General features: G+C 37.9%; 1 long non-coding RNA gene across 1 annotated transcript; it reads left to right on the top strand.

The window, feature by feature from the left end:
* Window positions 1–27,559, top strand: LOC307165384. Its single transcript, XR_013822464.1, has 3 exons — window positions 1–64; window positions 182–241; window positions 27,510–27,559. It is a non-coding gene; the product is annotated as an uncharacterized lncRNA (long non-coding RNA).
* Window positions 27,560–27,730: the final 171 nt, after the last annotated feature.

The raw sequence follows: 27,730 nt of genomic DNA, 5'->3' as shown, positions 1-27,730 counted from the left end.
CAGATTTTACCACATATTCACACAGAAAATGCATAACAATTATACATCTGCTAAGGGGAAAAAGGTAAACTACTTGGAAAACAGCTGAAGTCACACTACTGAAAAAAATGAAGTTAAAAAGAAAATTGTGTTATTGTTTGCTAACCTTCCTGTCTTTACAAACTTTCTTTCTTCTACAAAGTGCAAAAAAGAATGTTGAACCACATTGACTTTCATCGAATGGATATAATACAACTTAAGGGTGAGTAAATGATGACAATATTTTCTTACAATGTTCTCTACACTGGTTACTTTAATAGATATGACCGTTGTGACATTTTCACACACAAATTTCACCAGAGCATGAAAAATTATTTTAAATGTTTATAGGTATGCAATACTTTACATATTATGACCTTTTACAAAGTCTTGACAAAAATACATTATTTTCCCCATATTCTCCATTGTTGCAGCTCCTCTCTTCCCAGTCTGTCAGTAACGCTCTTACTTCCTGTCTCTATGAAACCCCTCCTTCTGAAAAACACACTGTGCTCTGATTGGTCGGCTGGATCAGTGTGTTGTGATTGGTCGAGCGCTTCGAGTGTGTTTGGGAAATGTCCCGCTCTTACCATAACCGCCAGTTTAACACACTACTAACTAACTCAGCCAGGTCCCGCCCCTTTATTCTGCATATGAATTATTATAATGAGGAATATTGTGACGTGTTCGTTCCCGGAAGAAACTCAAGACTACAATGGAGGCGTTTCAGTGAGTTCAGAAACACTGACACTGAAATAGAGCTGACTAACTCCCGCTGGAGGAACTTTGTAACTTTGCTCAGTTTTTTCAAGCTCAAACAGCAACATTACACACTAAAGAAAGATGAACATGTAAAAAAGCATATGGGACCGCTTTAATTGATCTCCTCCCAGCCTTCAGTGCAAACTCTCCCATTAAATATTCATAAACCTACATCATGTCGTCACCTCATTTTAAAGGTCTCATCTTTGCGCTTTAAAAATCCTAATTCCCTTATTCAAATCATACTTGAAAAAACTGCAGAGTGCGAAGTCCAAGTGCAGAGTTTTTAATCGTGTTTGACCTCTGTGTTTGACCTCTGACAGTAGCTTACTTCTCATTATGCTTGGTTCTGTCCAGCGATGGCCTGGTCTCCTATCACCGTCCATTAGACAGAGACGCGAGGCATTGCCAGAGATGTGTTTTAGTTCCTGCTGCATGACAGACAGATGGAATAACTCATCAGTGTGTGTTTGTGGCACTCGCTGACTTAATGCACCATATGTGGCTTATTTATTTAAGGGTTTTCTCGGCCAAGCAAGATGTCTCTCAATATTTTAATTACGTAAATACATTACATTAACAGACTTTACGCAACACCACGGTGATGATGAGTAATGAGTTCACTGATGAATGGTACAGCTCATTTTTCCTGCTTTTACAAATACGCGGGTGATGTTATAGTGCATTTGCTGCCAGTGCTGAGAAACTGCCAAAGTAATTAACACCTCGCTAATTCACTAAGTGAAAAGACAGTTTATTTGTTCGTTCGTCTGCACTCAGATTAATTGTTTTGTCTCATTGCTATTTAATATAATCCTTTGTTATATCCGGTATCTGCTCGTCTGCAGAAAGTGTTTGTTTATTCAACATGTTGCTTTACATTTAGTTGTCATCAAAATGTTACTTGTTTTGCCTCACGTTTCAAGTTTCAGCTCATGTCAACCGACCCTCTTATTATTCAACCACCTGTCATACAGAGAAACTTTTCACCAATTCTTGATGGATAAAATACATCCCACCCTACATTTTCTTTCTCATTGAATATTACATTTCACTTGTAGAGACATCACACTGAAAGCATTGTAACCCACGCACTGATCGATGTGTTTCCCCGTGGACACACGTGAATCCAACGAGTTTCAGCTCTCACAGATGGTACAATTAATTTCCCAGATATGTAATTAAAAATGGTCTGAAAATCAAGGCTGTTGGTGCAGCAAGTAGTTATTTGTTGGATTCTACAATCCCTCATTTTATTCTATTTCTGGAGAAAATGTTGGTGGTTTACTTTCAGGCAGGACTCATCCCACAATGCTAGAGTGTTTCATTTCGAAGGTCGCTTTTTACCGTCACATGCATCGTCGAGGATGTCTGATTTCAGAAAAGTAACCATTGAAAATTTATTGCTATTCCCTGACTCTGAAGCCCGGAGTAATGATGCTGAAAATTCAGCTTTGATCGCAGGAATAAATTCAACTTGAAATATTTTCACATAGAAAACAGTTATTTTTAATGTTAATAATATTTCACTATTTTTACTGTATTTTTTAATCAAATAAATGCAGCCTTGGGGAGCAGAAGAGACCAACCCCACACTTTTGAACAGTACAAAATGAGCACATAAAAACAAGCACAACATTTCTGCTCATAACTTTTATAAAATAAGACATACTGAAAAATTCAAGTCAGTGAATTGGCTTCATGGTAGCAGTTCGCACTTACAATAAGTTGACTTACATCCTACTGAATGTGAGAGAAAATGAAAGAAAGATGATGATACAGCAAACCTTTGTGCCTCTAAGAGGCTCATGATCATTGAATAAACAGAATGAAATTATTGATTAGAAAAAAACATCACATCAAGACACTTCTGCCCACATGTAAACCATGAGTCTTGCATACACTGTGTGCTTCAGCATAACCTGTAGTCTTGCATAATATCCTCAGCCTTTAACAAATAATGTTAAATACCAAGTTTAAGTTTATTGAGTACTTAATGTTATTTAATAGCAACGAGGCCTCGCTCACAAAGCGTTGTTTAGCTGCTGGTCAGAGTAAAGGGTTGCCGGGCAGGTTTGTGCGGTCAGAGGTGCGGTACATTAAACTCTTGACATTCTCTTTAAATGTCTTTAATAGACATGCTGTGGAGAGCTGTACATTATCATAATCACATGCTTGGGCCGCACTTTAGTTGCTCAGGTAACTCTATTCCTTGTCTAAGTAGATTACGAATGTCTTTTGAAAATCTTTGCTAGTTACTTTCGGCCAGAGCTCTCCCAAATGTTTTTGTATTTCCTCACTGGATTTGTGGTGATGTGTGTGGGAGAGTTTGTAAGAAATCCAGAAAATTGCACTTTTACATTTTCTGAAGAACATATGAGTGGTGCTTACCTCATTCTAGGGTGGTTTCCAGATTGCTGCTCTATTTGCTTGTTAAGGTGTTTTAAGTGGGGGTTTTATGCAAATGATTACTGGGGCATTGTGAGAGGTTTGCTAAGGCTTTGCTTTGTTATCTATGTTTGCTATGGCTTTGCTATGCTAATATCTGGGTATTGTGTTAAAAGGTGCTCCACGCATTGTACTTATTATTTACAGGCCTCCAAAAAACTCTCCAGCCTTTGCTGAGGACTTTACATAGCTGTTATCAACAATTTCCTCAGAGTTTGACTGTTTTGTTATTGCTGGGGATTTTAATATTCACATAGACAATGCAGAAACAAATATGGCAAAATAAATCATAACTGTTTTAAATACTTTTGATCTGACTCAACATGTACACACACAATCGTGGACACACTCTAGATTTACTTATCAGTAAGGGTCTAAACATTTCACTGATTATTATTAAGGATGTAGCACTGTCTGATCATTTCTGTATTTTCTTTGACATATTGAAGCTACTATTGAAGCTACTCTCCTACTATTGAAGCTAGATCTGTGTCTGTCAAGAAGAGATGCTTAAATGAGAACACTAGTGTTATGAAGACCATATCTTTAACACCAAGCATATCTGCGGACTCTTGCGATTCTCTCCTTGAATCCTTTAACTCAAAAGTGCAGAGTGTAATTGATGATATTGCTCATGTGAAAGTCAGGAAGAAGAGTGGCAGACTAAAAGCACCTTGGAGAAACTCAACAGCAGTGCAAAATATGAAAAGACAATGCAGAAAAGCAGAGCGCATGTGGCGGAAGACAAAACTTGTAGTCCATTATAACATCTATAAAGACAGCATCCATGCTTTCAATATGGAATTAGGCAAAGCTAGACAGACTAGCTTTATAAACAGAAACATAAACAACACACACACACTTTTTGCTACTGTAGAGAGACTGACAAACCCCCCCAAGCCAGATTCCCAGTGAAATGCTCTCAGACCGCAAGTGCAGTGAGTTTGCTTTCTTCTTCTCTGAGAAAATCAATAATATCAGAAAGGTGATCAGCACATCCTTGTGTGGCACTGAGGTCAGACAGATCAGACCACATCTGCAGAAAGTTACTATGTCTGATTTTGAAGAAAGTAGTGGTAAAATTTTGGAAGAAACAGCACAGACCCTTAAAACATCAGCCTTGACACAATACCCACCTCCTTTTTCAAAAGTGTGTTAAGTAGATCTCCTAGAAGTGGTAAATGCCTCACTTCTCTATGGGAATTTTCCAAAGTCCCTTAAAACTGCAGTTGTCAAGCCCCTCCTGAAAAAGAGCAATCTGGATAGCAACATATTGAGCAATTACAGGCCAATCTCAAATATTCCTTTCATCGGCAAGATCATTGAAAAAGTTGTCTTCAATCAGTTGAACAAATTCTTAATCTTAAATGGATACTTTGACAATTTTCAGTCTGGTTTCTGATCACATCACAGCACAGAGACAGCACTTATTAAGATAATAAACGATATTCGTTTAAGATACAGGCAAAACATCAATTCTGGTACTACTCGACCTCAGTGCTGCATTTGACATTGTCGATCATAACATACTTCTTGACAGGCTGGAAAACTGGGCCGGGCTAAAATGGTCCTAAAATGGTTCAAGTCATACTGTCAGTATAGGAGACTATAGGTCTGAGTGGACATCCATGACATGCGGAGTCCCTCAAGGCTCAATTCTTGCGCCACACCTGTTCAACCAGTACATGCTCCCACTGAGCCAAATAATGCCAAAAGTGCCAAAACTTTCTTCAGTTAAACAAAGACAAAACTGAAGTCATTGCGTTTGGAAACAAAGATGAAGTTCTCAAGGTGAACGCATACCTTCACTCAAGTCAGGAATCTCAGTGTGATTCTGACCTTAGTTTCAGTAGTCATGCCAAAGCAATAACTAAATCAGCATACTACCATCTCAATATTGCAAGAATTAGATGCTTTGTTTCCAGACAAGACTTAGAGAAACTTGTGCATGCTTTCATCACCAGCAGGGTGGATTATTGTAATGAACTCCTCACTGGCCTTCCCAAAAAGACCATAAGACAGTTGCAGCTCATACAGAACCAGAACATATGAACACATCACACCAGTCCTCAGGTCCTTACACTGGCTCCCAGTTACATTTAGGATTGATTTTAAAGTATTATTACTGGTATATAAATCAATCATTCAATGACCTAGGACCTCAATACATTGCAGATATGCTCACTGAATATAAACTTAACTGATCACTCAGATCATCAGGATCACATCAGCTAGAAATACCAAGGGTTCACTCTAAGCATGGTGAGTCCGCTTTTAGCCATTATGCCAGCCGCAACTGGAACCAGCTTCCAGAGGAGATCAGATGTGTTCCTACAGTAGTCACTTTCAAATCCAGACTCAAAACACATCTGTTTATCTGTGCATTTACTGAATGAGCACTGTGCCACTGTACGTCTGACTGATTACACTGTATTTTATTTCTGCCTTTTTATTCTAAACTCAAATGGCACTGAAAATTGGATAAGAGACAAACATAAATTCCGATTTTAGGGAAAAATCGGGTCTATTGGAGACGTCAAAAAAAATTTTTAGGCACGTCGAAAGATCACCACAGACACAGTACAATACACATGGGATAATCTCACAGTATAACAAGCAGCTGTACAAAATATGATACACCAGTGTTTTGCCAGTTTATCTCTTTTAATTCTTTTTATAACTGTCTAAATTGTTAAAAGGGGGATTTACTCATGATGGTCAAAGGAACACTGTGGTGACTAGTGCGGGGATACTAGTCCAGATTAGTACGGGGATACTAGTCTGTTGGGTTTAGTTAATCCACGGTTTTGTAGTGGGGGAAACCCAGAGGGTCTGGATGATCAAATTTGTGAGCAAGTTGTGTTTGCTCACCTTTTTCAATTGAGGTGAAAATTGATCTCTCTAGAGACGTCTAGAGTTATATAGGCGTGCCGAGGGGGAAAACCACAGAAAAGACTGACCAGCATGGGAACATCTCAGAGTATCTTCTGTGCTTTTTAAATTTTGTGTGTGCATTTGTGAATTTTGTGCGCATTTGTGTACCCTGTGTGTGTATTTATGAATCCTGTGTGTGCATAAGTGAATGTAGTGTGTGCATTTATCTTTATTGAGACTCTTTTAGCTCCATAGTGTATCCTCTGTATGTCCGACTGACTGCACTGTATTCTTCCTTTTGTTTCTAAACTGAACTCAAATTGCAGTGAGAATTGGGAGAGAAACATAAACCGCTTAATTGAGGAAATTGAAAGATGCAAAATAAGATGTTTTGCCAGATGAGTTGTTTATTCTATGTATCATCATTTTACTACTTTAATTCATTTTACTCTAATTCATTCCTTTTATAACTGTTTTAATTTCCCTTGCTTTCATTTTGTGCTTATTTTCTATGCAAACACTTTGAATTGCCATAGTGTGAAATTTGAATTCCTTTCTATGTAAAGCATTTTGAATTGCCATAGTGTATGAAATGTGCTATTTAAATAAACTTGCCTTGCCTATGTGGTTGCTTGTTAGTCCTAGCAAAAATATTGGACCCTACTCCTGGGTCTCTATGATATTCTGGCCCTTATGTTTTGAGGTTTCTCCAACACGTTTCATTGTCCTCTTGGTGAAAACTCAAGCCAAAATTCTCATGTCTTCATAAATGTTTTATTTTATTTTATTTCATTTATTATTTTATTTTGCAGGTTTGGTCCTCTGTACTGCATAATGTAAACAATAGTAATGGTGGTTACATTTTATTTCGATGGTCCAATTGAGACACTTTGCAACAACATTTCAACTAACTCTCATTAGAGCATTAAACTCTTTTAGATAGGATTAGAGTAGAATAAGTCGACATGTACTTAGTCAGCAGAATATCTGTTGAGGAGCATCAAAATAATGTGTGAGCAGATATTAAGCAGACAGTCTACTAATACTCTAATGAGTTGCAAAGTTACTTAATAAAGTAATCGTTTCTCGCTTGCACATTTTGTTGGCATTTGGCGTATTGGGAAGAATTCTCAGTGTGCTCAGATAAGAGTAAATACTGTGTGTGGATCTGTTGTATCTCTTTTCTCTTTATCAAAACACACATACAAGAGCAAAACCTTGAAATGTCATTGCCTACGGCTGCAGCAAAAATGTTATGAATTTAAGATATCTGGACATTATTTGGTTGTTGTCCTGTACATGTCACGGTCAAAGTAGAACAGAGAGAGAGAGAGAGAGAGAGAGAGAGAGAGAGAGAGAGAGAGAGAGAGAGAGAGAGAGAGAGAGAGAGAGAGAGAGAGAGAGAGAGAGAGAGAGAGAGAGAGAGAGAGAGAGAGAGAGAGAGAGAGAGAGAGAGAGAGAGAGAGAGAGAGAGAGAGAGAGAGAGAGAGAGAGAGAGAGAGAGAGAGAGAGAGAGAGAGAGAATTGAATTTTGAAAAAACTTTAATTCACAAGTAGCCAAAAAATTACAATCACCTTTTTAACAAACAATAATGTGTATATAAAGTAGGTTACTTAATACTTTTTTTTTTTTTTTTTTTTTTTTTTTTTTTAGAAGCAAAAGATTAAATCATCCTCAATTACTGTACACAACACATCATGACTGCACCATCTCATTTTAAAAGTGGAAAGATCATTCATGTCATTGTAAAATCTGAAATCAATCAGCATTCTTGCTTTGACTAAAGATCTAAAAACCAGAGTCACATCATCATTACACCCTTTCTCTATTTTACTTTTTCTACTCATATAAATTGCCAATTTGGCTTGACCAAAAATAAAATTCAACAATTGAAACTCTATACGTTTTTTCTGCACATACTTAAAACCAAATATAAAGGTTTCTGGATGAAAAATCTCATTGAACTTATCACACATTTCTTGAACCAACACAAATAAAGGCGTAAGCCTAGAACAGTACACAAAAGCATGAAAAACAGTCTCCTTTTTAAGACAAAACGGACAACCAGGGTTTTTACTCGCATCCAAAACAGAAATAAAAGAGTTGACTGCAATAGCCCCGTGCAAAATTCTCCACTGCAAATCACCCGTCTTTTTTAATAATGGTGTTTTGTATAGCACTCTCCATTCAGGTTTTACATCATTACATACTTTAAAAACTGACCGCCAAGGGGTATCAATTCTTTTGTCAAGCATTTTTTTGTTCAGAATAAGAACACACATTTTATACAAATCTTTGCCTTTACAAGAAAAAAAATCAACTGAAAGGAAACCTTCTAGGTTTAAAAAAAAACCTGAACACTCTTCGAAATTCGGCTGGATTAACACACATGGAAACAGGTCATCACTATCAGGGATACTAGCCCCTGAAAAAAAATCTTCCAATATCAAATTTTCTTCACTTGTAAAGGTTTCTTTTAACTTGTTTACAAAACGTGTCATCAAGCGCATAGATCTTAGTCCAAGTTTTTTTTGTAACAGCCTCTATGTCCTTAAAATGAGGCCCAGTTAAGGACACTAAATGTCTCAACACCACCACTCCTGAGTTCTGTAGCACCTTACTAAAACCCTGCAGAAATGTGGAAGAGGAAATGTCCAATCTAGCTTTGAAGATCAAAGGTTCATTCAATAGCCAGTAAATGGAATGGAAGTTCTCAGTCTTTTGGATGTGAAAAAGACTCCAAACTTTAAAAAGGTTCTGATAAAAAGAAGACAGATGCGAGAGGTCCATACTTTTGGGGTCCATCAAAAAAAGGGCTTTATCCAGAGCAAAGCCTCCAACAGTACGTAGTAGAGCACAACTAATGGCCTTCCAGCTTACATTCACTGGCCCATCGAGAAGTCTTTGTAAAAAAAGTAGCCGAAAAGTTGCAATTCTGCTTTGTAGATGAATTAATCCCTGACCACCTTCTTCTTTAGGTAGATACAAGATGCTCTGTGGGATCCAATGAAGTTTATCCCAAAAAAAATCAACAAAGGTCGCTTGAATTTCTGCCATTAACTTTGCAGGGGGATCAATACATGCCAGTCTATGCCAAAGCAGTGATGCAACCAAATTATTGACAATAAGTGTTCTACCTCTATAAGACATGTTAGGTAAAAGCCATTTCCATTTATCGAGACGACCTTTTACTTTCTGTAACATTCCATCCCAATTTTTTTGCACAACATTTTCATCTCCCAAAAACACCCCAAGATATTTTATACCACATCTACTCCAACATAAACCTTCAGGAAGAGTGGGTTCCCCCTCCTTCCATGCTCCTAATAAATAGGCCTCACTTTTTTTCCAATTTATTTTTGCTGAGGAGCACTTTTCAAAGTCTTCTAATAATTTAGATAAAACCTGTATGTCATTTTGTCTATTAATTAAAATTATAATATCATCAGCATACGCTGATAAACAGAAATTAAAACTACAATTTGGTATTCTCAAACCATCCAAACTCTTCCTAATTTGTTGGAGTAGTGGTTCAATTGCAAGAGAGTATAGCATTCCTGACAATGCACATCCTTGTCGGATTCCTCTATTAACCTTGAATGGAGCACATAAAACACCATTAATTTTGATTACACTTTCAATGTCACAATATAGATTTTTCACCATACCTAAAAAATTTTCTTTGAAACCAAAAACTTCTAGAGTATTCCATAAATAAGAGTGCTCAACTCGATCAAATGCTTTTTCTTGATCAAGGGACAGCAAACCGCAATTGATATTAAATATTTCAGAAACCTGTATAATATCTCTAATAAAAGAAACATTGTCAAAAATTGACCTTGTAGGCACACAATAAGACTGATCAGCATGGATCACCTGCCCCATTACCCTGGCCAATCTATTTGCCAATGTTTTTGAGACTAACTTATAGTCACTGCATAAGAGTGAGACTGGCCTCCAGTTTTTAATCTCGGTAAGATCTCCTTTTTTTGGCAGAAGGGTAACCACTGCTCTTCGGCAGCTCAACGGCAGCCCGCCCTCCAGCAAACCGTCGTTGATCACCTCCAGCAGATCAGCTCCAATCTGGGACCAAAACGTTTTTAGAAAATCGACCGGTATCCCATCTATTCCCGGAGTTTTTCCGGACTCCATACTCTGGAGTGCTTCATGGAGTTCTCCTAAAGTTAGGGAATTCTCCAGGTCATTTTTTGATTCTTCTGAGATCTTGGGTAAGCTTTCACCCAAAAACCGTTCTCCACTTTCTAGCCTACCCTCACTCCTATACAGGGACTGATAAAAACTCACTGCCTTCTCACGAACCTCTCTAGGATTTGATAATAAATTACCATCCTCGGAACGTAAGGCATGAATTATACGCTTTTGCCCATTTTTTCTTTCATGGCCAAAAAAATATTTGGAAGGTGCATCCATCTGATCAACATTAAAAAATTTAGCACGGACAAAAGCCCCTTGTGCTTTATAGTCTATTAATTCTTTGAGCTCAGCTTTTTTCTTTAAAAAAGTTTCCAAATAAATACTATCACTTGAGGTTTGAGTCAATTCCTGTAAATCCATTATTTGTTTTTTTAGCGACTCCAATGAATGAGTTAAATCTTTTGTGACATTTTTAGTGTATTGCTGTGTAAACTGTTTTATTTGTACTTTGCCATAGTCCCACCATTGTTGCAGGGAATTAAAAGATGACTTTGTTTTTTTAAACTCTTTCCAAAAAAACTCAAAAGATTCTATAAAAAACTTATCATTTAGAAGACTTGTATTAAAGTGCCAGTATGCGCTTTTAAATCTAAATGTATTCAAAAAGAATTTACAACTCACTAAATGGTGATCAGAAAACGATACTGGCGTGATATAGCATTTATTAAACATGTTCAATTGATGCTTAAAAACATACAGTCTGTCTAATCTAGCTAAAGATAAATTATTATCATGTGTATGAGCCCATGTATACTGTCTTTCATTTCCATTCAGAACTCTCCAAACATCACACAAATCATATTTTTCAATTAAATGAACAAGACGTTTACGTGAGGCTATGTGGGGTTCAACATGATTTCTGTCTCGATCACATTCAGTACAATTAAAGTCACCACCTACAAATAGTAAGTCTTCTGTATGACAATTTTGTAAGGTTGAGCAAAGGGTGTCTAAAAATAAAAGTCTTTCCACAGGTACGGTTGGAACATAGATGCAAATCAAAACAAGAACAAAACTTTGAAAAGTAGCTCGAACTTTTAACAATCGACCTTTTATAATTTCATCAACATCATAAGAAATTGGTTTGAAATTCTTACTAAATAAAATAGCAACTCCGCCACTTAAAGTAGAGTTGTGGCTTAAAAACAGGTGTTCCATTGAACTCTTTCATCCAATCAATAACATTATCTGAGCTACTATGTGTCTCTTGTAAAAAAGCTATATCTATATTTTTCTGTTGAATTTCATCAAAAATATTTGCTCTTTTCTTAAAATTCCTTGCACCATTTACATTTAAAGAAGCGAGATGTACTTCACTCATTAAAAGAAAAATTAGATAGAAAAGATACACTCCATGATGCCAAAAAAAGGAGCTATCTCTATTCTTTATTTCACTTGGCATCTTTATTAAGGGCATTGTTAGTGTTCCTCACAATTTTTTTAAGTCTATAAACTTCCTTGTTGGTAAAGCAATCTCCGTCCATAAAACTCTTTGCTTTATCAGCAAACTGTTTTAGGTCAGGGAAATAATCTTCTACCCTTACTCCTCTCTTGTTTTTCGTCGATCTTAAAAACAATTTTATATCCTCAAGTTCGTAGCTACGATCCACAACTTCACTTTGAGAAAAATTCACGCTACATTCTGAGGAATCACTGTCACTCTCGGTGTCTTGTGTCTCGTTTACGTCATCAATTTTGCTAATTTTTGCCTCTAAAAAATTGTTTTTTAATCTTCTTTTTTTAGGCATCTTGAAAAGATTCTCTTGCTCCGTCAACTTTGCTTCACTAGTTTCACTTATAGCCGTTTGATTCTGTTCGTCATTTCTGCTGTCTTTTTGGTTGTCAGACAGAGAAACCAGACTCGACGACTCACTAGAAACCGTAACTACGGATGCAATATTAGGACGCGACTCAGTTTGCTCATTCGGAGCTGTGGCTAACTCAGCCTCAGACTCCCCCGGAGGATTTTCTAAACTTTCTGTCACAACCGAGCTTCCACTCGGCACAGCTGTCTCCATTTCACCGTTACTTTCCTCACCCTGCTGAACCATTCTGTTCTCATTTTCTTTCTCCCCTTCATTATTTTTATTCGGACAATTTCGGATTAAATGTCCCATTTTTCCACATCCGAAACACTTAGTCTTACCAGTAGTGACAAAAATGGTATAACTAAAATCCTCAATACGAAAGTTTAATGATAAATCCAGATCTGCGTCATCTGGAATGACCATGTAAACAAAACGCCGGAAAGAAACTATATGTTTCAATAACGGTGATTCACTGTTGATCGGTATCTTTTTAATTGGAGACACTAGCTTACCATAGCGAGACAATGCTTGAGTTAAGATCTCATCACTCACAAAAGGAGGTATGTTTGAAAGTGTTACTCTTTTGGCAGGCAACGAAAGGGGTAGAACTGACACAAATTCTCCACTAACTACAATTCCCCGCTCTACCAACTCATTAGCTTTTTCTACGCTGTCCAAAAAACCACTAAAGCATTATTCATCCTAGAAGCGGACAAAACACCTGAGTGTCCAACCACCTCTCCAACAGCCAAGCAACAGTCCTCTATGCTCACCGCGGACGTCACCTTTACTGCGTGACGTCTCGTAAGTGAGCACAAACCCTGCACCCGCTGGGCCGACATGCTTCCTAGAAAAACGGACAGCACACGGCCCTACTACAACACTAAGTAACAGAACACAAACAGTAAAAGGCAGCGTAGAGAGAAAAAAAGGGGAAGTTTCACTCACAGCATTCAGCACCACTCAGCCCCGCCGCTCACACCTCACACCCAACACTCACACCGGAAGTGGAGAGAGAGAGAGAGAGAGAGAGAGAGAGAGAGAGAGAGAGAGAGAGAGAGAGAGAGAGAGAGAGAGAGAGAGAGAGAGAGAGAGAGAGAGAGAGAGAGAGAGAGAGAGAGAGAGAGAGAGAGAGAGAGAGAGAGAGAGAGAGAGAGAGAGAGAGAGAGAGAGAGAGAGAGAGAGAGAGAGAGAGAGAGAGAGAGAGAGAGAGAGAGAGAGAGAGAGATTTTTGTAGTATAAAGCAGCATGTTTTTGGCTAATAGACATACTGGGAGGCGGCAGTGATTCTTCAGAGAGTGACATATTCCAATATTCCTTTTGTCATTTTGATAATGTCGGCCACTAGATGAAGCTTTTAGATGAAGATTGTCCAATTATTCTGTGGAGATGGGATCAGCTAGCAATGAAGATATGATTGAGCTAAAATCAGGGTTTCTATTTAAATAATGTGAACGTTTATTCTGGCAGTATGAATGTGAACACCGAAAATGAATATATTCTCTTGACATGGAGGCAATTATTATCAATGGCAGCAGTCCAACAGTGTTATTTTAGTACCAATAAGATACTAATATAGTTTCTATTAATATTTTGAATATGTTTTTATATTTTCCGTTTTCATTTTAATTCTAGTTAAAGTTTTAGTAAATTTTTTTTTTGCAGTTTTTTAAATGTCGATTTAAAAGTATATTATACATCTTTATTTTAGTTTTTGTTATTTTAGTACATTAAGTTAAACTAAATGAAAATGAGAAATGTTTCCTCTGCAACTTGCTTATACATTTTTTTTATATTTTATTTTATTTTAGTTTTTTTTTTTATTTCAAGTAACATGTTTTTTTCAGATAAACACACCTTTTTTGTGTGTGAAAACATAAAAATATTCTTTGTTATTTATTTAAAAAGAAATGGATTAATCAGAGCCGAGCAGATAATGCATGCAGATTAGACATGTTGGCACTCAAGTGGGCGACATGTTTCCATACAAACATTTTGGCATAATGGCATGAAAAATGTGAATAGTTTATATGGTTGCTGTTTCTAGGAGAGAATTTGGTGAGGGCTTTGAGCATGCTGTTGGGAAGCTTCGCTCGCTGGACATGCTCCATTGAGATATCTCACGGCTCCAGCTCTCTCGCTCTCGAATCATCTAAAGCCCTATTCGGACGTGACTAGTTTAACATGGAGAAGTGGGGTAAAGTAATAATTACCAGAGCTTCTCTGTGATTTTAGTCCCGTCCGAATGTGCCATCTCAGTAATCATCACGGACAATGTCAGTAAAGATTACAGCGACTTTTACCTTCAGTAAAAAGGTCCGGAAAAATGACCTCAGGTGATACTAATCCCGTGCGAATACACCCGCTGTAAATATGTACGTAAATATTTCGTCATTTCCTGTTTAAAACTGATTCAAGTATCAGGAGATGCTTGAAAAGCATTCAGTTGCGTTCTAGACGCTGGGACGAGTCTGTGGCAAAACTCAAGTGTTTTCCACATTCAGATCAGAGAGAAGATCGAAGCACTTGTTAGAGGCACGAAACCTCTTTTAGCGTTAGATAAGTGCCTATTACCAACACAATCCAATCTGAAGTTAATTACAGTTTTTTTCGATTGCTTAAACACATTTCTTGAAACTATGCCTCGTATTCTCAAAACTGTAAACACAAATCCATAACGTCTCACCCAATTTCCCAAACATCCTATTTTCAGGTCAAAATGAAGCTCTACACTCAAAACCATTCACTCTTGCTGAAAAACCAAACTTTGCCCTCAGACAGGACACACAAGCCCTCAAAATCACACACACTACAACATAGTCTAACACACTGGTGCAATAAATTCAAAACAACATTTCCAAAACTGGTAAGTTATGTTGCTTGTGGTTCCCACCCTCACAAACCTTTTCACATGATGAACACAAAAGACACAACCAGTGGATACATTGGCACATTTTTATTCATTCATGTTCTACACAGTGCAACACACACACACACAACAAAACAGAACAAACATTTTTTCCCTGCTTTATTTATTTTTTTATTCTCTCCTCTAAAAATGTTTTTATATTTACTTACAGTAAGATGTGTGTGACCATCATATGACAGTAAAAGACACAAACCTTATTCTAATATGGAATTGTATTGGAATGGTAAAGAGTGTTGGTCGTGACAGGAGGGCCTCCACTCAAGGATACAATATGATGAACAAGTCTTAGAATGTTCCACATATGGTTGAAATACCATCATTTGCCTAGAAAGATAACATTCTGGGAGTCAAGTCTATAAAGGAGAAATGATGCCCTCCCTTCGCGGTCACACTTTGCAGCCACACTGTCTGACTGTACGACTGCTGGCCTTTTCTTGCAAGAAAATACACCTCATCAAAACTATTGGAAATGTTTGTCTCTTATTCAGTGATAGAATTTAGTTTGCCACCACTCCTTCCTGAAGGTTCTCGAGGCGACGGTGAAGCGACTCAAATTTGGCCTTACTCGTAGCCGAGCCTCCCTCATAGTCATACCACTGACTAAGATATGGGCAACTAGAGTGGCTTGAATTTCATCTGACACTGCTTGTCTTCTTGCCCTTGCCCTTCCTCCTCCTCCTCCTTCTTATCCCTCTTCCTTCATGTCTTTCTGGATCCATTGTTCCAAAACTCAAACTGATCTGGGCCCTTTTATATATCTATTGAAGGTTCTGATTGATGTGTGTTAAATTTTGACTCTTAGTGTTTCCACCTGGATAATTGTGTGCAAACTGAGCTGAAGCTGTGCTGACTTGAGTGAACAATATTGAATGCTAGTGCTTTCTAAATGACAACATGGTCTAAGCAATGAGAAATGAAGGGATGTGTGTGTAGAGTTTTGCAGTGACAGTTCAACAAATCTGACTCATGTGTCAAAACAGGGAATAGTGTTTATAGTTTAGTGAAACGGGTGTGCTTTTTGATAAATGGCATTATGGTTTTGAAATTTTAGTTCAAAAGCCTGGTTATAGTGTTTAAGCAATTGAGAAAAACTGTAATACATTGTTCGACCGGACATAACTGTTTTATATGTATAAATATAGGTTATGTGTTTGCGCACGTGATATCAGGAAGCAACGTAATACACACATGATGACAGGAGGGGGACGGCGATGCGTAAATCGAGTTAACGTTACCCCTCCCACTTCTAGTTTTACTGAGATCTCTTATCCCGTGTGAATTGGCCATTAATATTACAGACGTCCTGTGGTAAAATTACATTACTTCATCTACCCTTGTAAAGTTAATCCCGCCTGAATGGGGCTTTAGAGAGACTTGCGCCATCGTTCTGTGTTCATGCCGTGAGTCAGAGCTCTGTGACCATCTGTTAGTGCCGGTACCTTCAGAAACGCTCAAGTATGTCTAATATTAGCGTTTTTTTTCTTCCTCTCGCCCAGTGCACATCCCATTGGAGGCAGTGTCCTGGGGGGGGGGGGCCATCTGTGTGTGTGGCTCTGGGCTCGAAGGGGACGGTTGTCCAGCTCCTGTCTCAGCATTGCCTCTGTGGACATTGTGAAAGCGGTGATACAAGTAAATGATTGTGGGCTTGTGACCTTGCCTGCTTCATTTTGGTTATTGCAATACAAGTTACATCATCTTAATATGTATGTGTGTGTAATTTGAATAGGTTTAATGACAGCACAGTACACACACACATTATTTTTGGGTTAAATAGTAATGATATTAATAATAATTTTTGTCGGCTGCACATCCATGATGCGAATCTTCCGTTCCTTCACATCTCAAAGCTGCTCTATTGGATCGAGATCTGGAGACTGTGGAGGCCGTTTGAGTTTCGTGAACTCACTGTCATGTTCAAGAAACCAGTTTGAGATGATTTGAGCTTTGTGACGTGTGTTATCCTGCTGGAAGTATCCATCAGACGATGAGTCCTCTGTGAAGAGAGGGACATGGTCAGAAACAATACTCAGGATGTGGCGTTTTAAAGATGCTCTACTGGCACTAAAGGCCCAAAGTGTGCCAAGAAAATCTCCTCACACCATTACACCCCCAGCAGCCTGAGCCGCTGATACAGGACGATCCATGCTTTCATGTTGTTTACGCCAAATTCTGACCCTTCCATCTGAATGTTGCAGCAGAAATAGAAAATCCAAAACACTTTCCCAATCTTCTTTTGTCCAGTTATGGTGAGTCCGTGTGAATTATAGCCTCAGTTTCTGTTCTCAGCTGACAGGAGCGTCACCGGTGTGTGTGTGTGTGTGTCTCTTCTGCTTCTGTAGCTCGTCTGCTTCGAGGTTTGATGTGTTGTGTGTTCAGAGATGCTCTTCTGCAGACCTCGGTTGAGACGAGTGCTTATTTGAGTTACTGTTGCCTTTCTATCAGCTGAACCAGTCTGGTCATGTCTGGTCATTCTCCTCTGACCTCTGACCTCTGACATCAACAAGCCGTTTTCACTCACAGAACTGACTTTTCGGACCATTCTTTGTAAATCCTAAGAGATGATTGTGTGTGATAATCCCAGTAGATCAGCAGTTTCTGAAATACTCAGAACAACCTGTCTAGCACCAATAACCATAACACATTTAAAGTCACTCAAATCCTCTTTCTTCCTCATTCTGATGCTCAGTTTGAACTTCAGCCGTTTGTCTTGATCACATCATGCCTAAATGCATTGAGTTGCTGCCTGATTAGATATTTGCGTTAACGAGCAGTTGTACAGGTGTACCTATTAGGATTTAAGTAACTCACCTAAAGGATTATTAGGAACACCTGTTCAATTTCTCATTAATGCAATTATCTAATCAACCAATCACATGGCAGTTGCTTCAATGCATTTAGGGGTGTGGTCCTGGTCAAGACAATCTCCTGAACTCCAAACTGAATGTCAGAATGGGAAAGAAAGGTGATTTAAGCAATTTTGAGCGTGGCATGGTTGTTGGTGCCAGACGGGCCGGTCTGAGTATTTCACAATCTGCTCAGTTACTGGGATTTTCACACACAACCATTTCTAGGGTTTACAAAGAATGGTGTGAAAAGGGAAAAAACATCCAGTATGCGGCAGTCCTGTGGGCGAAAATGCCTTGTTGATGATAGAGGTCAGAGGAGAATGGGCCGACTGATTCAAGCTGATAGAAGAGCAACTTTGACTGAAATAACCACTCGTTACAACCGAGGTATGCAGCAAAGCATTTGTGAAGCCACAACATGCACAACCTTGAGGCGGATGGGCTACAACAGCAGAAGACCCCACCGGGTACCACTCATCTCCACTACAAATAGGAAAAAGAGGCTACAATTTGCACGAGCTCACCAAAATTGGACAGTTGAAGACTGGAAAAATGTTGCCTGGTCTGATGAGTCTCGATTTCTGTTGAGACATTCAGATGGTAGAGTCAGAATTTGGCGTAAACAGAATGAGAACATGGATCCATCATTCCTTGTTACCACTGTGCAGGCTGGTGGTGGTGGTGTAATGGTGTGGGGCATGTTTTCTTGGCACACTTTAGGCCCCTTAGTGCCAATTGGGCATCGTTTAAATGCCACGGCCTACCTGAGCATTGTTTCTGACCATGTCCATCCCTTTATGACCACCATGTACCCATCCTCTGATGGCTACTTCCAGCAGGATAATGCACCATGTCACAAAGCTCGAATCATTTCAAATTGGTTTCTTGAACATGACAATGAGTTCACTGTACTAAGATCACCAGATCTCAACCCAATAGAGCATCTTTGGGATGTGGTGGAACGGGAGCTTCGTGCCCTGGATGTGCATCCCACAAATCTCCATCAACTGCAAGATGCTATCCTATCAATATGGGCCAACATTTCTAAAGAATGCTTTCAGCACCTTGTTGAATCAATGCCACGTAGAATTAAGGCAGTTCTGAAGGTGAAAGGGGGTCAAACACAGTATTAGTATGGTGTTCCTAATAATCCTTTAGGTGAGTGTACATTTAAAATGTTAAGTTTAGTCAACTTGAAATGTGAAATTGTAAGTGACAACTTGGATATTTGAGTTGACTAAACTTAAAATTAAGGCAGAACAAACACTTTTTTAAGTTAAAACAAGTTTTTTAAATGAAATTTTAAAATATTATTACATTTAAATGTTTAATGCACAAAGCATTTGTAAAATATGTATAATAGGTATATATTACAATTAAATCTCCACTACTGTATATTAAATTCACATAATACATTTGCTTATGTAATTAGATTAATAATGATGATTTAAATCGATTGATAATTGATTAACATTTAACATTTAAGTGCATTTTCAATTAAAAGTCAGACTCGGACAACATCACTAACAATCTTGAGTTGTTTACTCCTGATAAAGACGTTCACACAGTAGGGAGTCTTTGCAGCCGGTGGCCTTATTGACATTGTTATTTGACAAGCCAAATTTGTTTGTGAGGAGAGAGGCGAAAGCTTGCAAATAAGTGTAATGTGAGACTTGCTGGCAGACGTGTGTGTCGCTGCATGCTGATCTCTGTGGATGAGTGAGTGGACGTAGAGCTGCGTGTGTTCATTAACGTGTGTGTCTACAGTCCAGGATGGATGTAAATTGCTGGCTTTCATTCACTGCACGAGCTTTCAATCTTAAGAGAACTGTAACATTACAAAAACAATCTCTCCCTCCATCTCTGTTGAATAGGCTACACCTGTCTGATTCAGGCAGTGGGAGCTTTTATCATCATTGCTATTTTTCCAGTGCAGAAATGAATTGATAAAGTCAGCAATTTTGAGACCATGGTATGTGTGCATTCACATTGAGGACAAGAGAAATATGCTTGCTCTTTTTATCTCTCTCAATACAAACCATTTGCATATTGAAAAGGTGAAAGTTTCATTGTATCTTTGAAAATATTACTCTGCAAGAAAAAAATCCTTCAGGAATTGATTGAATCGTGAAAAGTCTAACAAGCAGTTGGAGGAAAATGGTTGAAAAAGAGGGATTGGTGATGTCAAATGAAAATTAACTAAATTTCTAAAATGAACTTAATTAATAAGTAAAAACTATCCGTTTTGATTTCTTTGACTTTTACTGTATCCTTGAGTCCTACAAAAGCAGAACCGTGACAGACAACAAACATGGCTGTCACAGGCCACATTTACACATAGCTGGGTATTTAGAGAAACGAATATTTCCCCCCCTCCGTTTTCAATAATAACATCGTGCACACAACATCGTTTTCAATCAACTCGCACAAATACACCGTCGAGCGCCATCATAACTATGCCAAACCTATGGGCGGCAGTGTAGGGAGAAGGATAAAGCCATGCAACCCAATCAGAATCCTCAGAATCGACAACAACGAATAACCATAGACAGTATAAGAAATGGACACAGCGACCCCATTGGATTCAACAGAGAAAAGTGAAGTCAATTAGAAGCTCTCACTTCCTGATGGTCGAGCGTACTGCGCAGACTCAAACTGAGCTTGACGACGTAGATGTGACGTGAGCAACTGTCTGTCTTCTAGTAGCTGTGCCAAGAGAAATCTGAATCATTCCCTTCCGAAACTTGCAGAGACGGATGAGCTAGGAGCAGGAGCAACTTTTGCTAAGTATTCTGATTAATTATTTTGTCATTTTGCCTCCACGTCCCCCCGACTGCCCGCGAGCTTCTCCTCCTGTCCATACGGTAATCTCTCTACTGTGCAACAGAGAGTCGCATGGTTATGACGCAATCGTTAGCCTATTTTTACAAAAACTGCTTCTACGGGGCCATAACGTAAGATACAAGGTAATGGAGCCTTTTATACATTGTCGTGTTTCTTTAGAAATAAATAATGGACAAATGGCATCTTTAAACGCCTCAGATGTAAAGTTATTTGCTGTCAAAGTGATGCCAAAATGAATGGGAGTCAATGGATGCTAACAATGGATGGGGTGATGGTCTGCTAATCAATGGCGGCCCCCAGGGAAGCTTCAGTTTTTTCTGAAAGATTACCCCCCTGCGAATAACACGAGAGACTTCCTAGGGCACTCACATGACGTTAAGCATTTTCTGGCACATAATGTGACGTTTGAGAACCTAAAACCCTGTTTCTCCCAGTTGACACGGCAACAAATAACCGGCGTTATCAGAAATCTCCATTTGGCCGGAGTTTTTAGAAATAATCGTTCTCTGTGATAAAAATATGTTTTTTGTGTAAATGAGAGGACAAACCGCAGGGAAATATCTGCGTCTTCCCTTCGTGAGTTTGCACCGTTTTCCACTGTTGAGTTAGTTGTCATGGTTTCTGATTAGTTCTTATTTAGTTCAGGTGTGTGTTTTTAATTAGCCTTGTTTGTTTGTGTATTTAAGTCCTCTGTGTTTATTCATATGCTGTCGGGTCTCGTTCATGTATACCTGTGTTGAAAGCCATTCTCTCTGTTTGGATTTATTAAAGATTATCTTTGCCTTCATCGTCGTGTTCGTGTGTGCTCTTACAACACAGTCCTTATGACAATAGCCGAGCATAGATTAAATGGCATTTTTTCCTAAATTAACTTCTTAGATTATTCCTACTGCAACTTTAATGTGCAATGTATAAATTATGAGATTTGGAATATAATTTAAAAAAAACATCTTGCCAAGTGAATCTGTGTTCAAACAATAAGTTATTTCCATGCACTTACTCTAAATGCATGTTATTCATGTAACATTAATCATTCATCTTTTTGACATCCTTTATTACAATTTGAATTTATTTCTTCTATGATGTCTGTAGCTGGAATTATCATACTTATATAGTCTAGTCATGTTGTGCCATGTTTCACAGGAACTAAATTTCATGCTTATTATACACATCTGAAAATAATAACAATAAAGCTGCAATTAACAGATTAAATTATATTATTTTGGCAGTTGATGGGAAATAACTACACAGAGATCATGATTTATTAATCTTTTGTACATACCAAAAATACATAAACATATACATACATACAAATGCGCAAAAGCATTTATTTTTGACCAACACATGGATAATGTTTAATAATAGATTTACTTTTCTGTAAATTTACTTGCTAGCATTGTTCATTTGTTATGTTAATGAGTAAATCAATACCATTTTTTACATTGGTAAATGCATAATTTGAGAGCAAAATCTTAACGTTTAATGGTTTCATTGATGGCAAAAAAATCCTGTATTAGTTAAAGAAAACGTTTAGAAATATTTCCATTCCACTGCGTAACTTTTCCATTGATTTTCAATGTAATCACGCAATAGACGGACGCCTTCAACCGTTGCGCTCGCGTCACAGCATTCTAACTTTCTCTAGATGCCTTTTTTTTTCCCCAACTGCCTGTGACGTTCGTTCTGTGTGAAACATCCCTTACACTTCTTTATATTTGTCCTGAGATTTTGCTATCGGTTTCTTTTCTGGATTGTGCTGAAAACAGAAATGCAGACAGCTGTCATACATCAGCTCAGACAGCATGTTCTCCAGCGTGAAGCAGCATTTTGACTGCAGACAGACAGTATGTGCAACAGCAGAGCTTGACAGAAGCTTGTTTTCTTTTGACCTGTAATCATACCCATCATCCAGCAGTAAAGGATCTCTGTTATCTCCAGAGCCTTGCACGAGTTATCCAATCCGGGGCCATTAGTGCAGAGCCCCGCGCTACACGGCTTTGCATTCAAGAGATTAAAAATTAACCAGTTTGATATCTTTTTTCTATCATGCACCAGTTTGGATAGAGGGCAAAGAAGAAACTCCCAGTGCTCGGCCACACAACGTGACGTCAGAAACCCGATCGGCCGAGGGAACACTGATGAGAGCGAACGAGCGAGGATAAACGAGACGTGCAGATAATTATGATTATTAACTAAGTCAGTGAGACAGAACCCATTTCTGAGCTGCTAAGAGCAAACAGAAAATAGCTCAGGAAGAAAACTCTGAGTGAAATGATGCATTAGTGAGAGTCTGACAGGAGAGCAAATGGCCACAGTTTGATGTTATCACCAGCAATCGGCTACAAATGACTCATGAACACACAAATGCTCATTGTCCTTCATTATACAACATCAAATGTAAACACATAAGGAGGTACTTTTACTGGATATGACCTTTTAAAAAAGGTATTTTTTGCTGTGACCTGAGGTAGCCACTTAAGTTGTTGTATTAAATAAAATATTTGACTTGATTAAAATATAAATATCAACATATTTAAAATAAAAAGAAGATTTTTACACTGTACAATGCAAAAAAATATTAGATTAGACTTTACAGAAAATGCTTGTTTAATTGACTGTGCACCGATAACATGATTACTTCCAATAATCGGTGTAAGGACATAATTGCAGTTAGTGTTTATGTGACACGAGCAAACCTCTTCATGCAATTTTCATTATTCTGATATTTCACTAATAATTGAGGTTATTTTACCACCATTTTTCAAATGCACAAATGATAAACTCACATACAGTATAGGCGTGTTACTGGGCAATGTTTTATTCTACTTGCATCAAATGCAAAACATATATGGACGTATTGGATTTTTCCAGTGACGCGCCTGTAATGTCTTTATTTTAATGTTTTCGACCATCACTATACTCATTATATTCATGTCGCGCAACATTGTCAACATGAACTCAGTTCTTCAGCACCCCAAATATGTGACGCCTTCTTTCCTGCTATATTTACAAATCTGCGTATGACAACTTCATCCTTGTACATCACAGACTGGAATAGATGTAATTAAAGTGTTTACATGCCTGTTTATTGATAAACTGGCATATGCCACATATTTCACTATGATTATGAGCTTAATTGCATCGATTTGACTGAAGTATTGTGATTACATGAGGTAAAGTTTAATCACAATATTGCCTAAAATCTCATTATAATTGCATTATGAGAGTGGATAAACACACTGTATATGTTACAATCAGGAATAATCAGCCAGAGATGAGTGTGTCAAAGTAATGTCCATATGGCAGATAAATGTTATGCAGCAACTGCAGCGTGTACTAGTATGATTACAATAATATTTGACAGCTTTGTATGACGATCCAAAGTTGGCATCATCTGGAGTCTCCGATGATCAAAGGCTATTTTTCTTTTCAAATTGGTTGTTTTCATGACCGCTGTTAAATGATGACATCGGCATTATGTCATATGTCAGTGCTTATTTGACAGGAATTACATCTTTCTTGCGTTTCACAATGTTTTATCACAACAATCATGTGTTGTTTAATGTCCGAAGGCATACAATATGTACAAGACTGTAAATAATGATTAAAAACATACTTCTAGCTTGTTAGGTCAATGTAAAGGTAATTATCCTAAACGCAGCTTGACTTTGTCTGAATACCTGCAGGTAGAAGGAGTGTTTAGGAAACTTATTTCTTATTTTTGCAAATCCGTGCTGCCAGTACTGCAAAATGACACGCTGTAGCTTTAAGTGCATGAAACAGCATTGTGAGGACAGTCATTTTTCAATGACAAAGACGACCAGAGGAGATTAAATGCTTTGGGACTCCTATTGCTGTGAAGGAACAGTGATTCCCAGACATCAGCTATAAAATAATCAGAGAGTTGGATTTAGAGTGCTAGTAGTTAGTTTATGCTCTCCAATGGCAATTTCATGTGAGATGACAGAGTTGATTTCATTTATGGGGTGATGTGAGGTTTTGGGCACCTGGGTGGCGTGACTCTCTCAGCATGGTCTATAATTAATCTGCATCTTAATTCCTGTAGAAAAGAGACATAACATGTCATTCACACATCCTGAAATCCATCAGCTGTCAATCCCCACAGCTGTTTGAGTGAAGAGTTCAGAATGACTGATCCACAGGATCCGTCATTTCATGAGCTGATGGGAAGCTTCATGTTCAATCATCAGTATAATTACTGTCGGTCTTATTCCTCTTACATTCCCGCTCTCTCTTTCCCCCCCTCTCTCTCTCTCTCTGGGTGTTTAAGTAGCCCAAAAGGTATTTAAGCCACTTAAATACAGTTAAGCCACACTTAAAACATGACGTGAAATGTTCCTGTATAGCTCAAACACTAAAGCATGGCACTAGTGACAAGGTCATGGGTTCGATTCTCAAGGAAAGCAGCTTACCTTGTAAGTCATTTTTTTTAAAAAAGCAACTGCAAATTTCAAAAATGTAAATTAAATAAAAATGCTACGAGATATGTACAAATTCACCACTTTTATTTCACCCACGTGTCTGGTAGCACTGACACTGCTCTGTATAGTCTACATTCTACAGTTTTGATCTTGGTTAAGATGGCCAATTATTGCCTGACTGCAACACTTTGTGTTCACTTGTGTTTAGTGGAACATGTCTGTAGATAATGTGATTCTCTACACCTGTGGTTTCTCTGCTACACCTGTGAACGTGAGGAGAGCAGGCTTCATACATCCACTGAAAATGACAAAACACCAGATGGTGAAGTTACAGTAGTTCCACTTGCTTTGATGTTTTGATATTCATACATTTTTAAGTGTGGCTTGAGAGTCCAAATACGTATTTGGTCCACTGTGTGTGATAAAGAATAGTTTCTTAAGATGTATTATGACTATATATTTTGAATGTAATGTTTTAATGAAGAAAAGCTATGTCTGTTTATTTAGAGCTCTGCTTTTTGAGTCAAAAGATGAGGCAGTGTGATCAAATACTGTGGTGTTTCACACCCGTATCACATGAGGAGAGTGCAGGCAGCCTGCAGAGCATTTCCCCATCAGTGGCTTCTCAGTCTACAGCTGGCCTTCTTTAGCCACTCGCTTTCTTTAAACTTCAATTTAGCCTGAGCTCGTTTGAAATGTGCTCATTTGAAAGGTTAAAGAAGCTTGTTTGCCTTGAAGCTCTGCCTCCTCTGTCCCTCTTTTACTCTTTATGTCACTCTGTCATCCTCCAAGAACAAGAAATCAACAGAACTTATTGGCTTGAGGTTTAAATTTTTGTTAGTTTTTTTGATTGAATCTCATGGAAACATGCCCCAGTCACATTTTAATAATAATTATTAGAAAAATATATGAATAATACTAATAATAAATATTATTATTATCATTATCATTATAAGAATAACTACAGTATAATAAATAGTATTATTATAATGGCACTTCATTTCAGTAGAAAATACTATAATAAAATGATTAAAATCATAAAGGCAGTATAACAGATTCTATTGACATTAAACTATTTAAATAATATTTCATTAAAATTCTGTTGAATTGAATGAATTTCATGAAAACATGTCCCAGTCACATTTATAATATAAAAATTGTCATTATTATCGGCATGATTGTTATTAACATTACTGTTATTATAAAAATAACTACAATATAATAGAATTGTGCTTCTCAAAGTCTTTTACTGTATTTTAATAGAAAATACTGTAATAAAATGAGTTAAACCAACGTAAAGGCAATATAACAAATTCTACCATGAATAAATACTTCACAATTTAAATAATATTTTAATGTGTATTACTTTTGGGGGGAATGTTCTTAATCATCCTGAAAATGTAATAATGTAAAGCAAAATATAATTCTTATTTCTTTCTTAATTTTTTTTTAAATATGACACTGACAAGGTTTGTGAGATTCATTTCTTTAGCAGTCACAGTTCTCAGTGTCTGAGCTTTATGTGATTTGCATATTAAATAAAAATGCTCCATTGAAAATAATTTGTTTTATATATATAACATTCATCAACCTCAGAACCATAATAACTGAATCTGCCTTTATAGCCAGCGAGACTTCAAATTTAATTAAGGCATGAAAAGAGCGGGTGGCCAATCCCCTTACTGACTTTGAAGACTCTCGAGCGCTAATGAAACTCTGGCAGCCCTGATGAGATTAGTGGGTGTGTTGCTGGCTTTAATTGAATTGTTGACCCCACCCATCCTCGCGTGCAGGAATAAAGTAATTGAGGAGCTTGATCTGGAGGTCAAAGGGGAGTCAGGGGAGTCTGTGAGAGTCAGACTGTCCCTGAGGGCTCGTCACGGATGACGGCGAGCTGTTGTTGCATTGTTCGCCATCTGTACGGTGCGGTGAGCTCTTAGCAGAGCCTGGATAATCAGCCGTATTAGAGAGAGGTCCTGACCCACCTGCTTTCAGTCAGCGATGATACGACTGTCTGCGCAGACAACGCAACCAGTGCAATCCATTAGTGTGTGGAAACCCAAATGACATGGTAGCAAGAGTATATATCATGCAAGGCATAATAAACTAAACGCTATGAATTAATCCAGTCGATTCAATCTGCACAAAAATATTTGGTGTTTTATAGTCCATACTGCTAAATACAAAGTCCCAGAGGCTTTTCTCTAGTCATTGCATCAGTGAAAGGATACACTTAAAAGACATGCAAATGCACAGTCAATGCATTTCAACTCGCTTTAAACTGATTGTGATTGATTGTGACATTTGGCTTGTGTTTTCCAGGTTACGCATGACATCCACCCCACATAACATGCATGTTCTTCAACACCTACGTCTCCTTTCTGCAACTTTCACTCAATGTTTGTTTTTGAGGATTCTTAGTACTCATGTTGTTGACAATGACAACACTGAGGATGACTAAGGGTGACTAAAATAGATGACAGTTAGAATAGGATGTCACACGATTATGATTTCCAACAGGATCAACGATCGCATGGCAACGT

The sequence above is a fragment of the Squalius cephalus genome (genome assembly GCF_949319135.1).
Source record: "Squalius cephalus genome assembly, chromosome: 10".
Taxonomy (NCBI): Eukaryota; Metazoa; Chordata; class Actinopteri; order Cypriniformes; family Leuciscidae; genus Squalius; species Squalius cephalus.
This window is presented reverse-complemented; position numbering and strand designations above follow the sequence as displayed.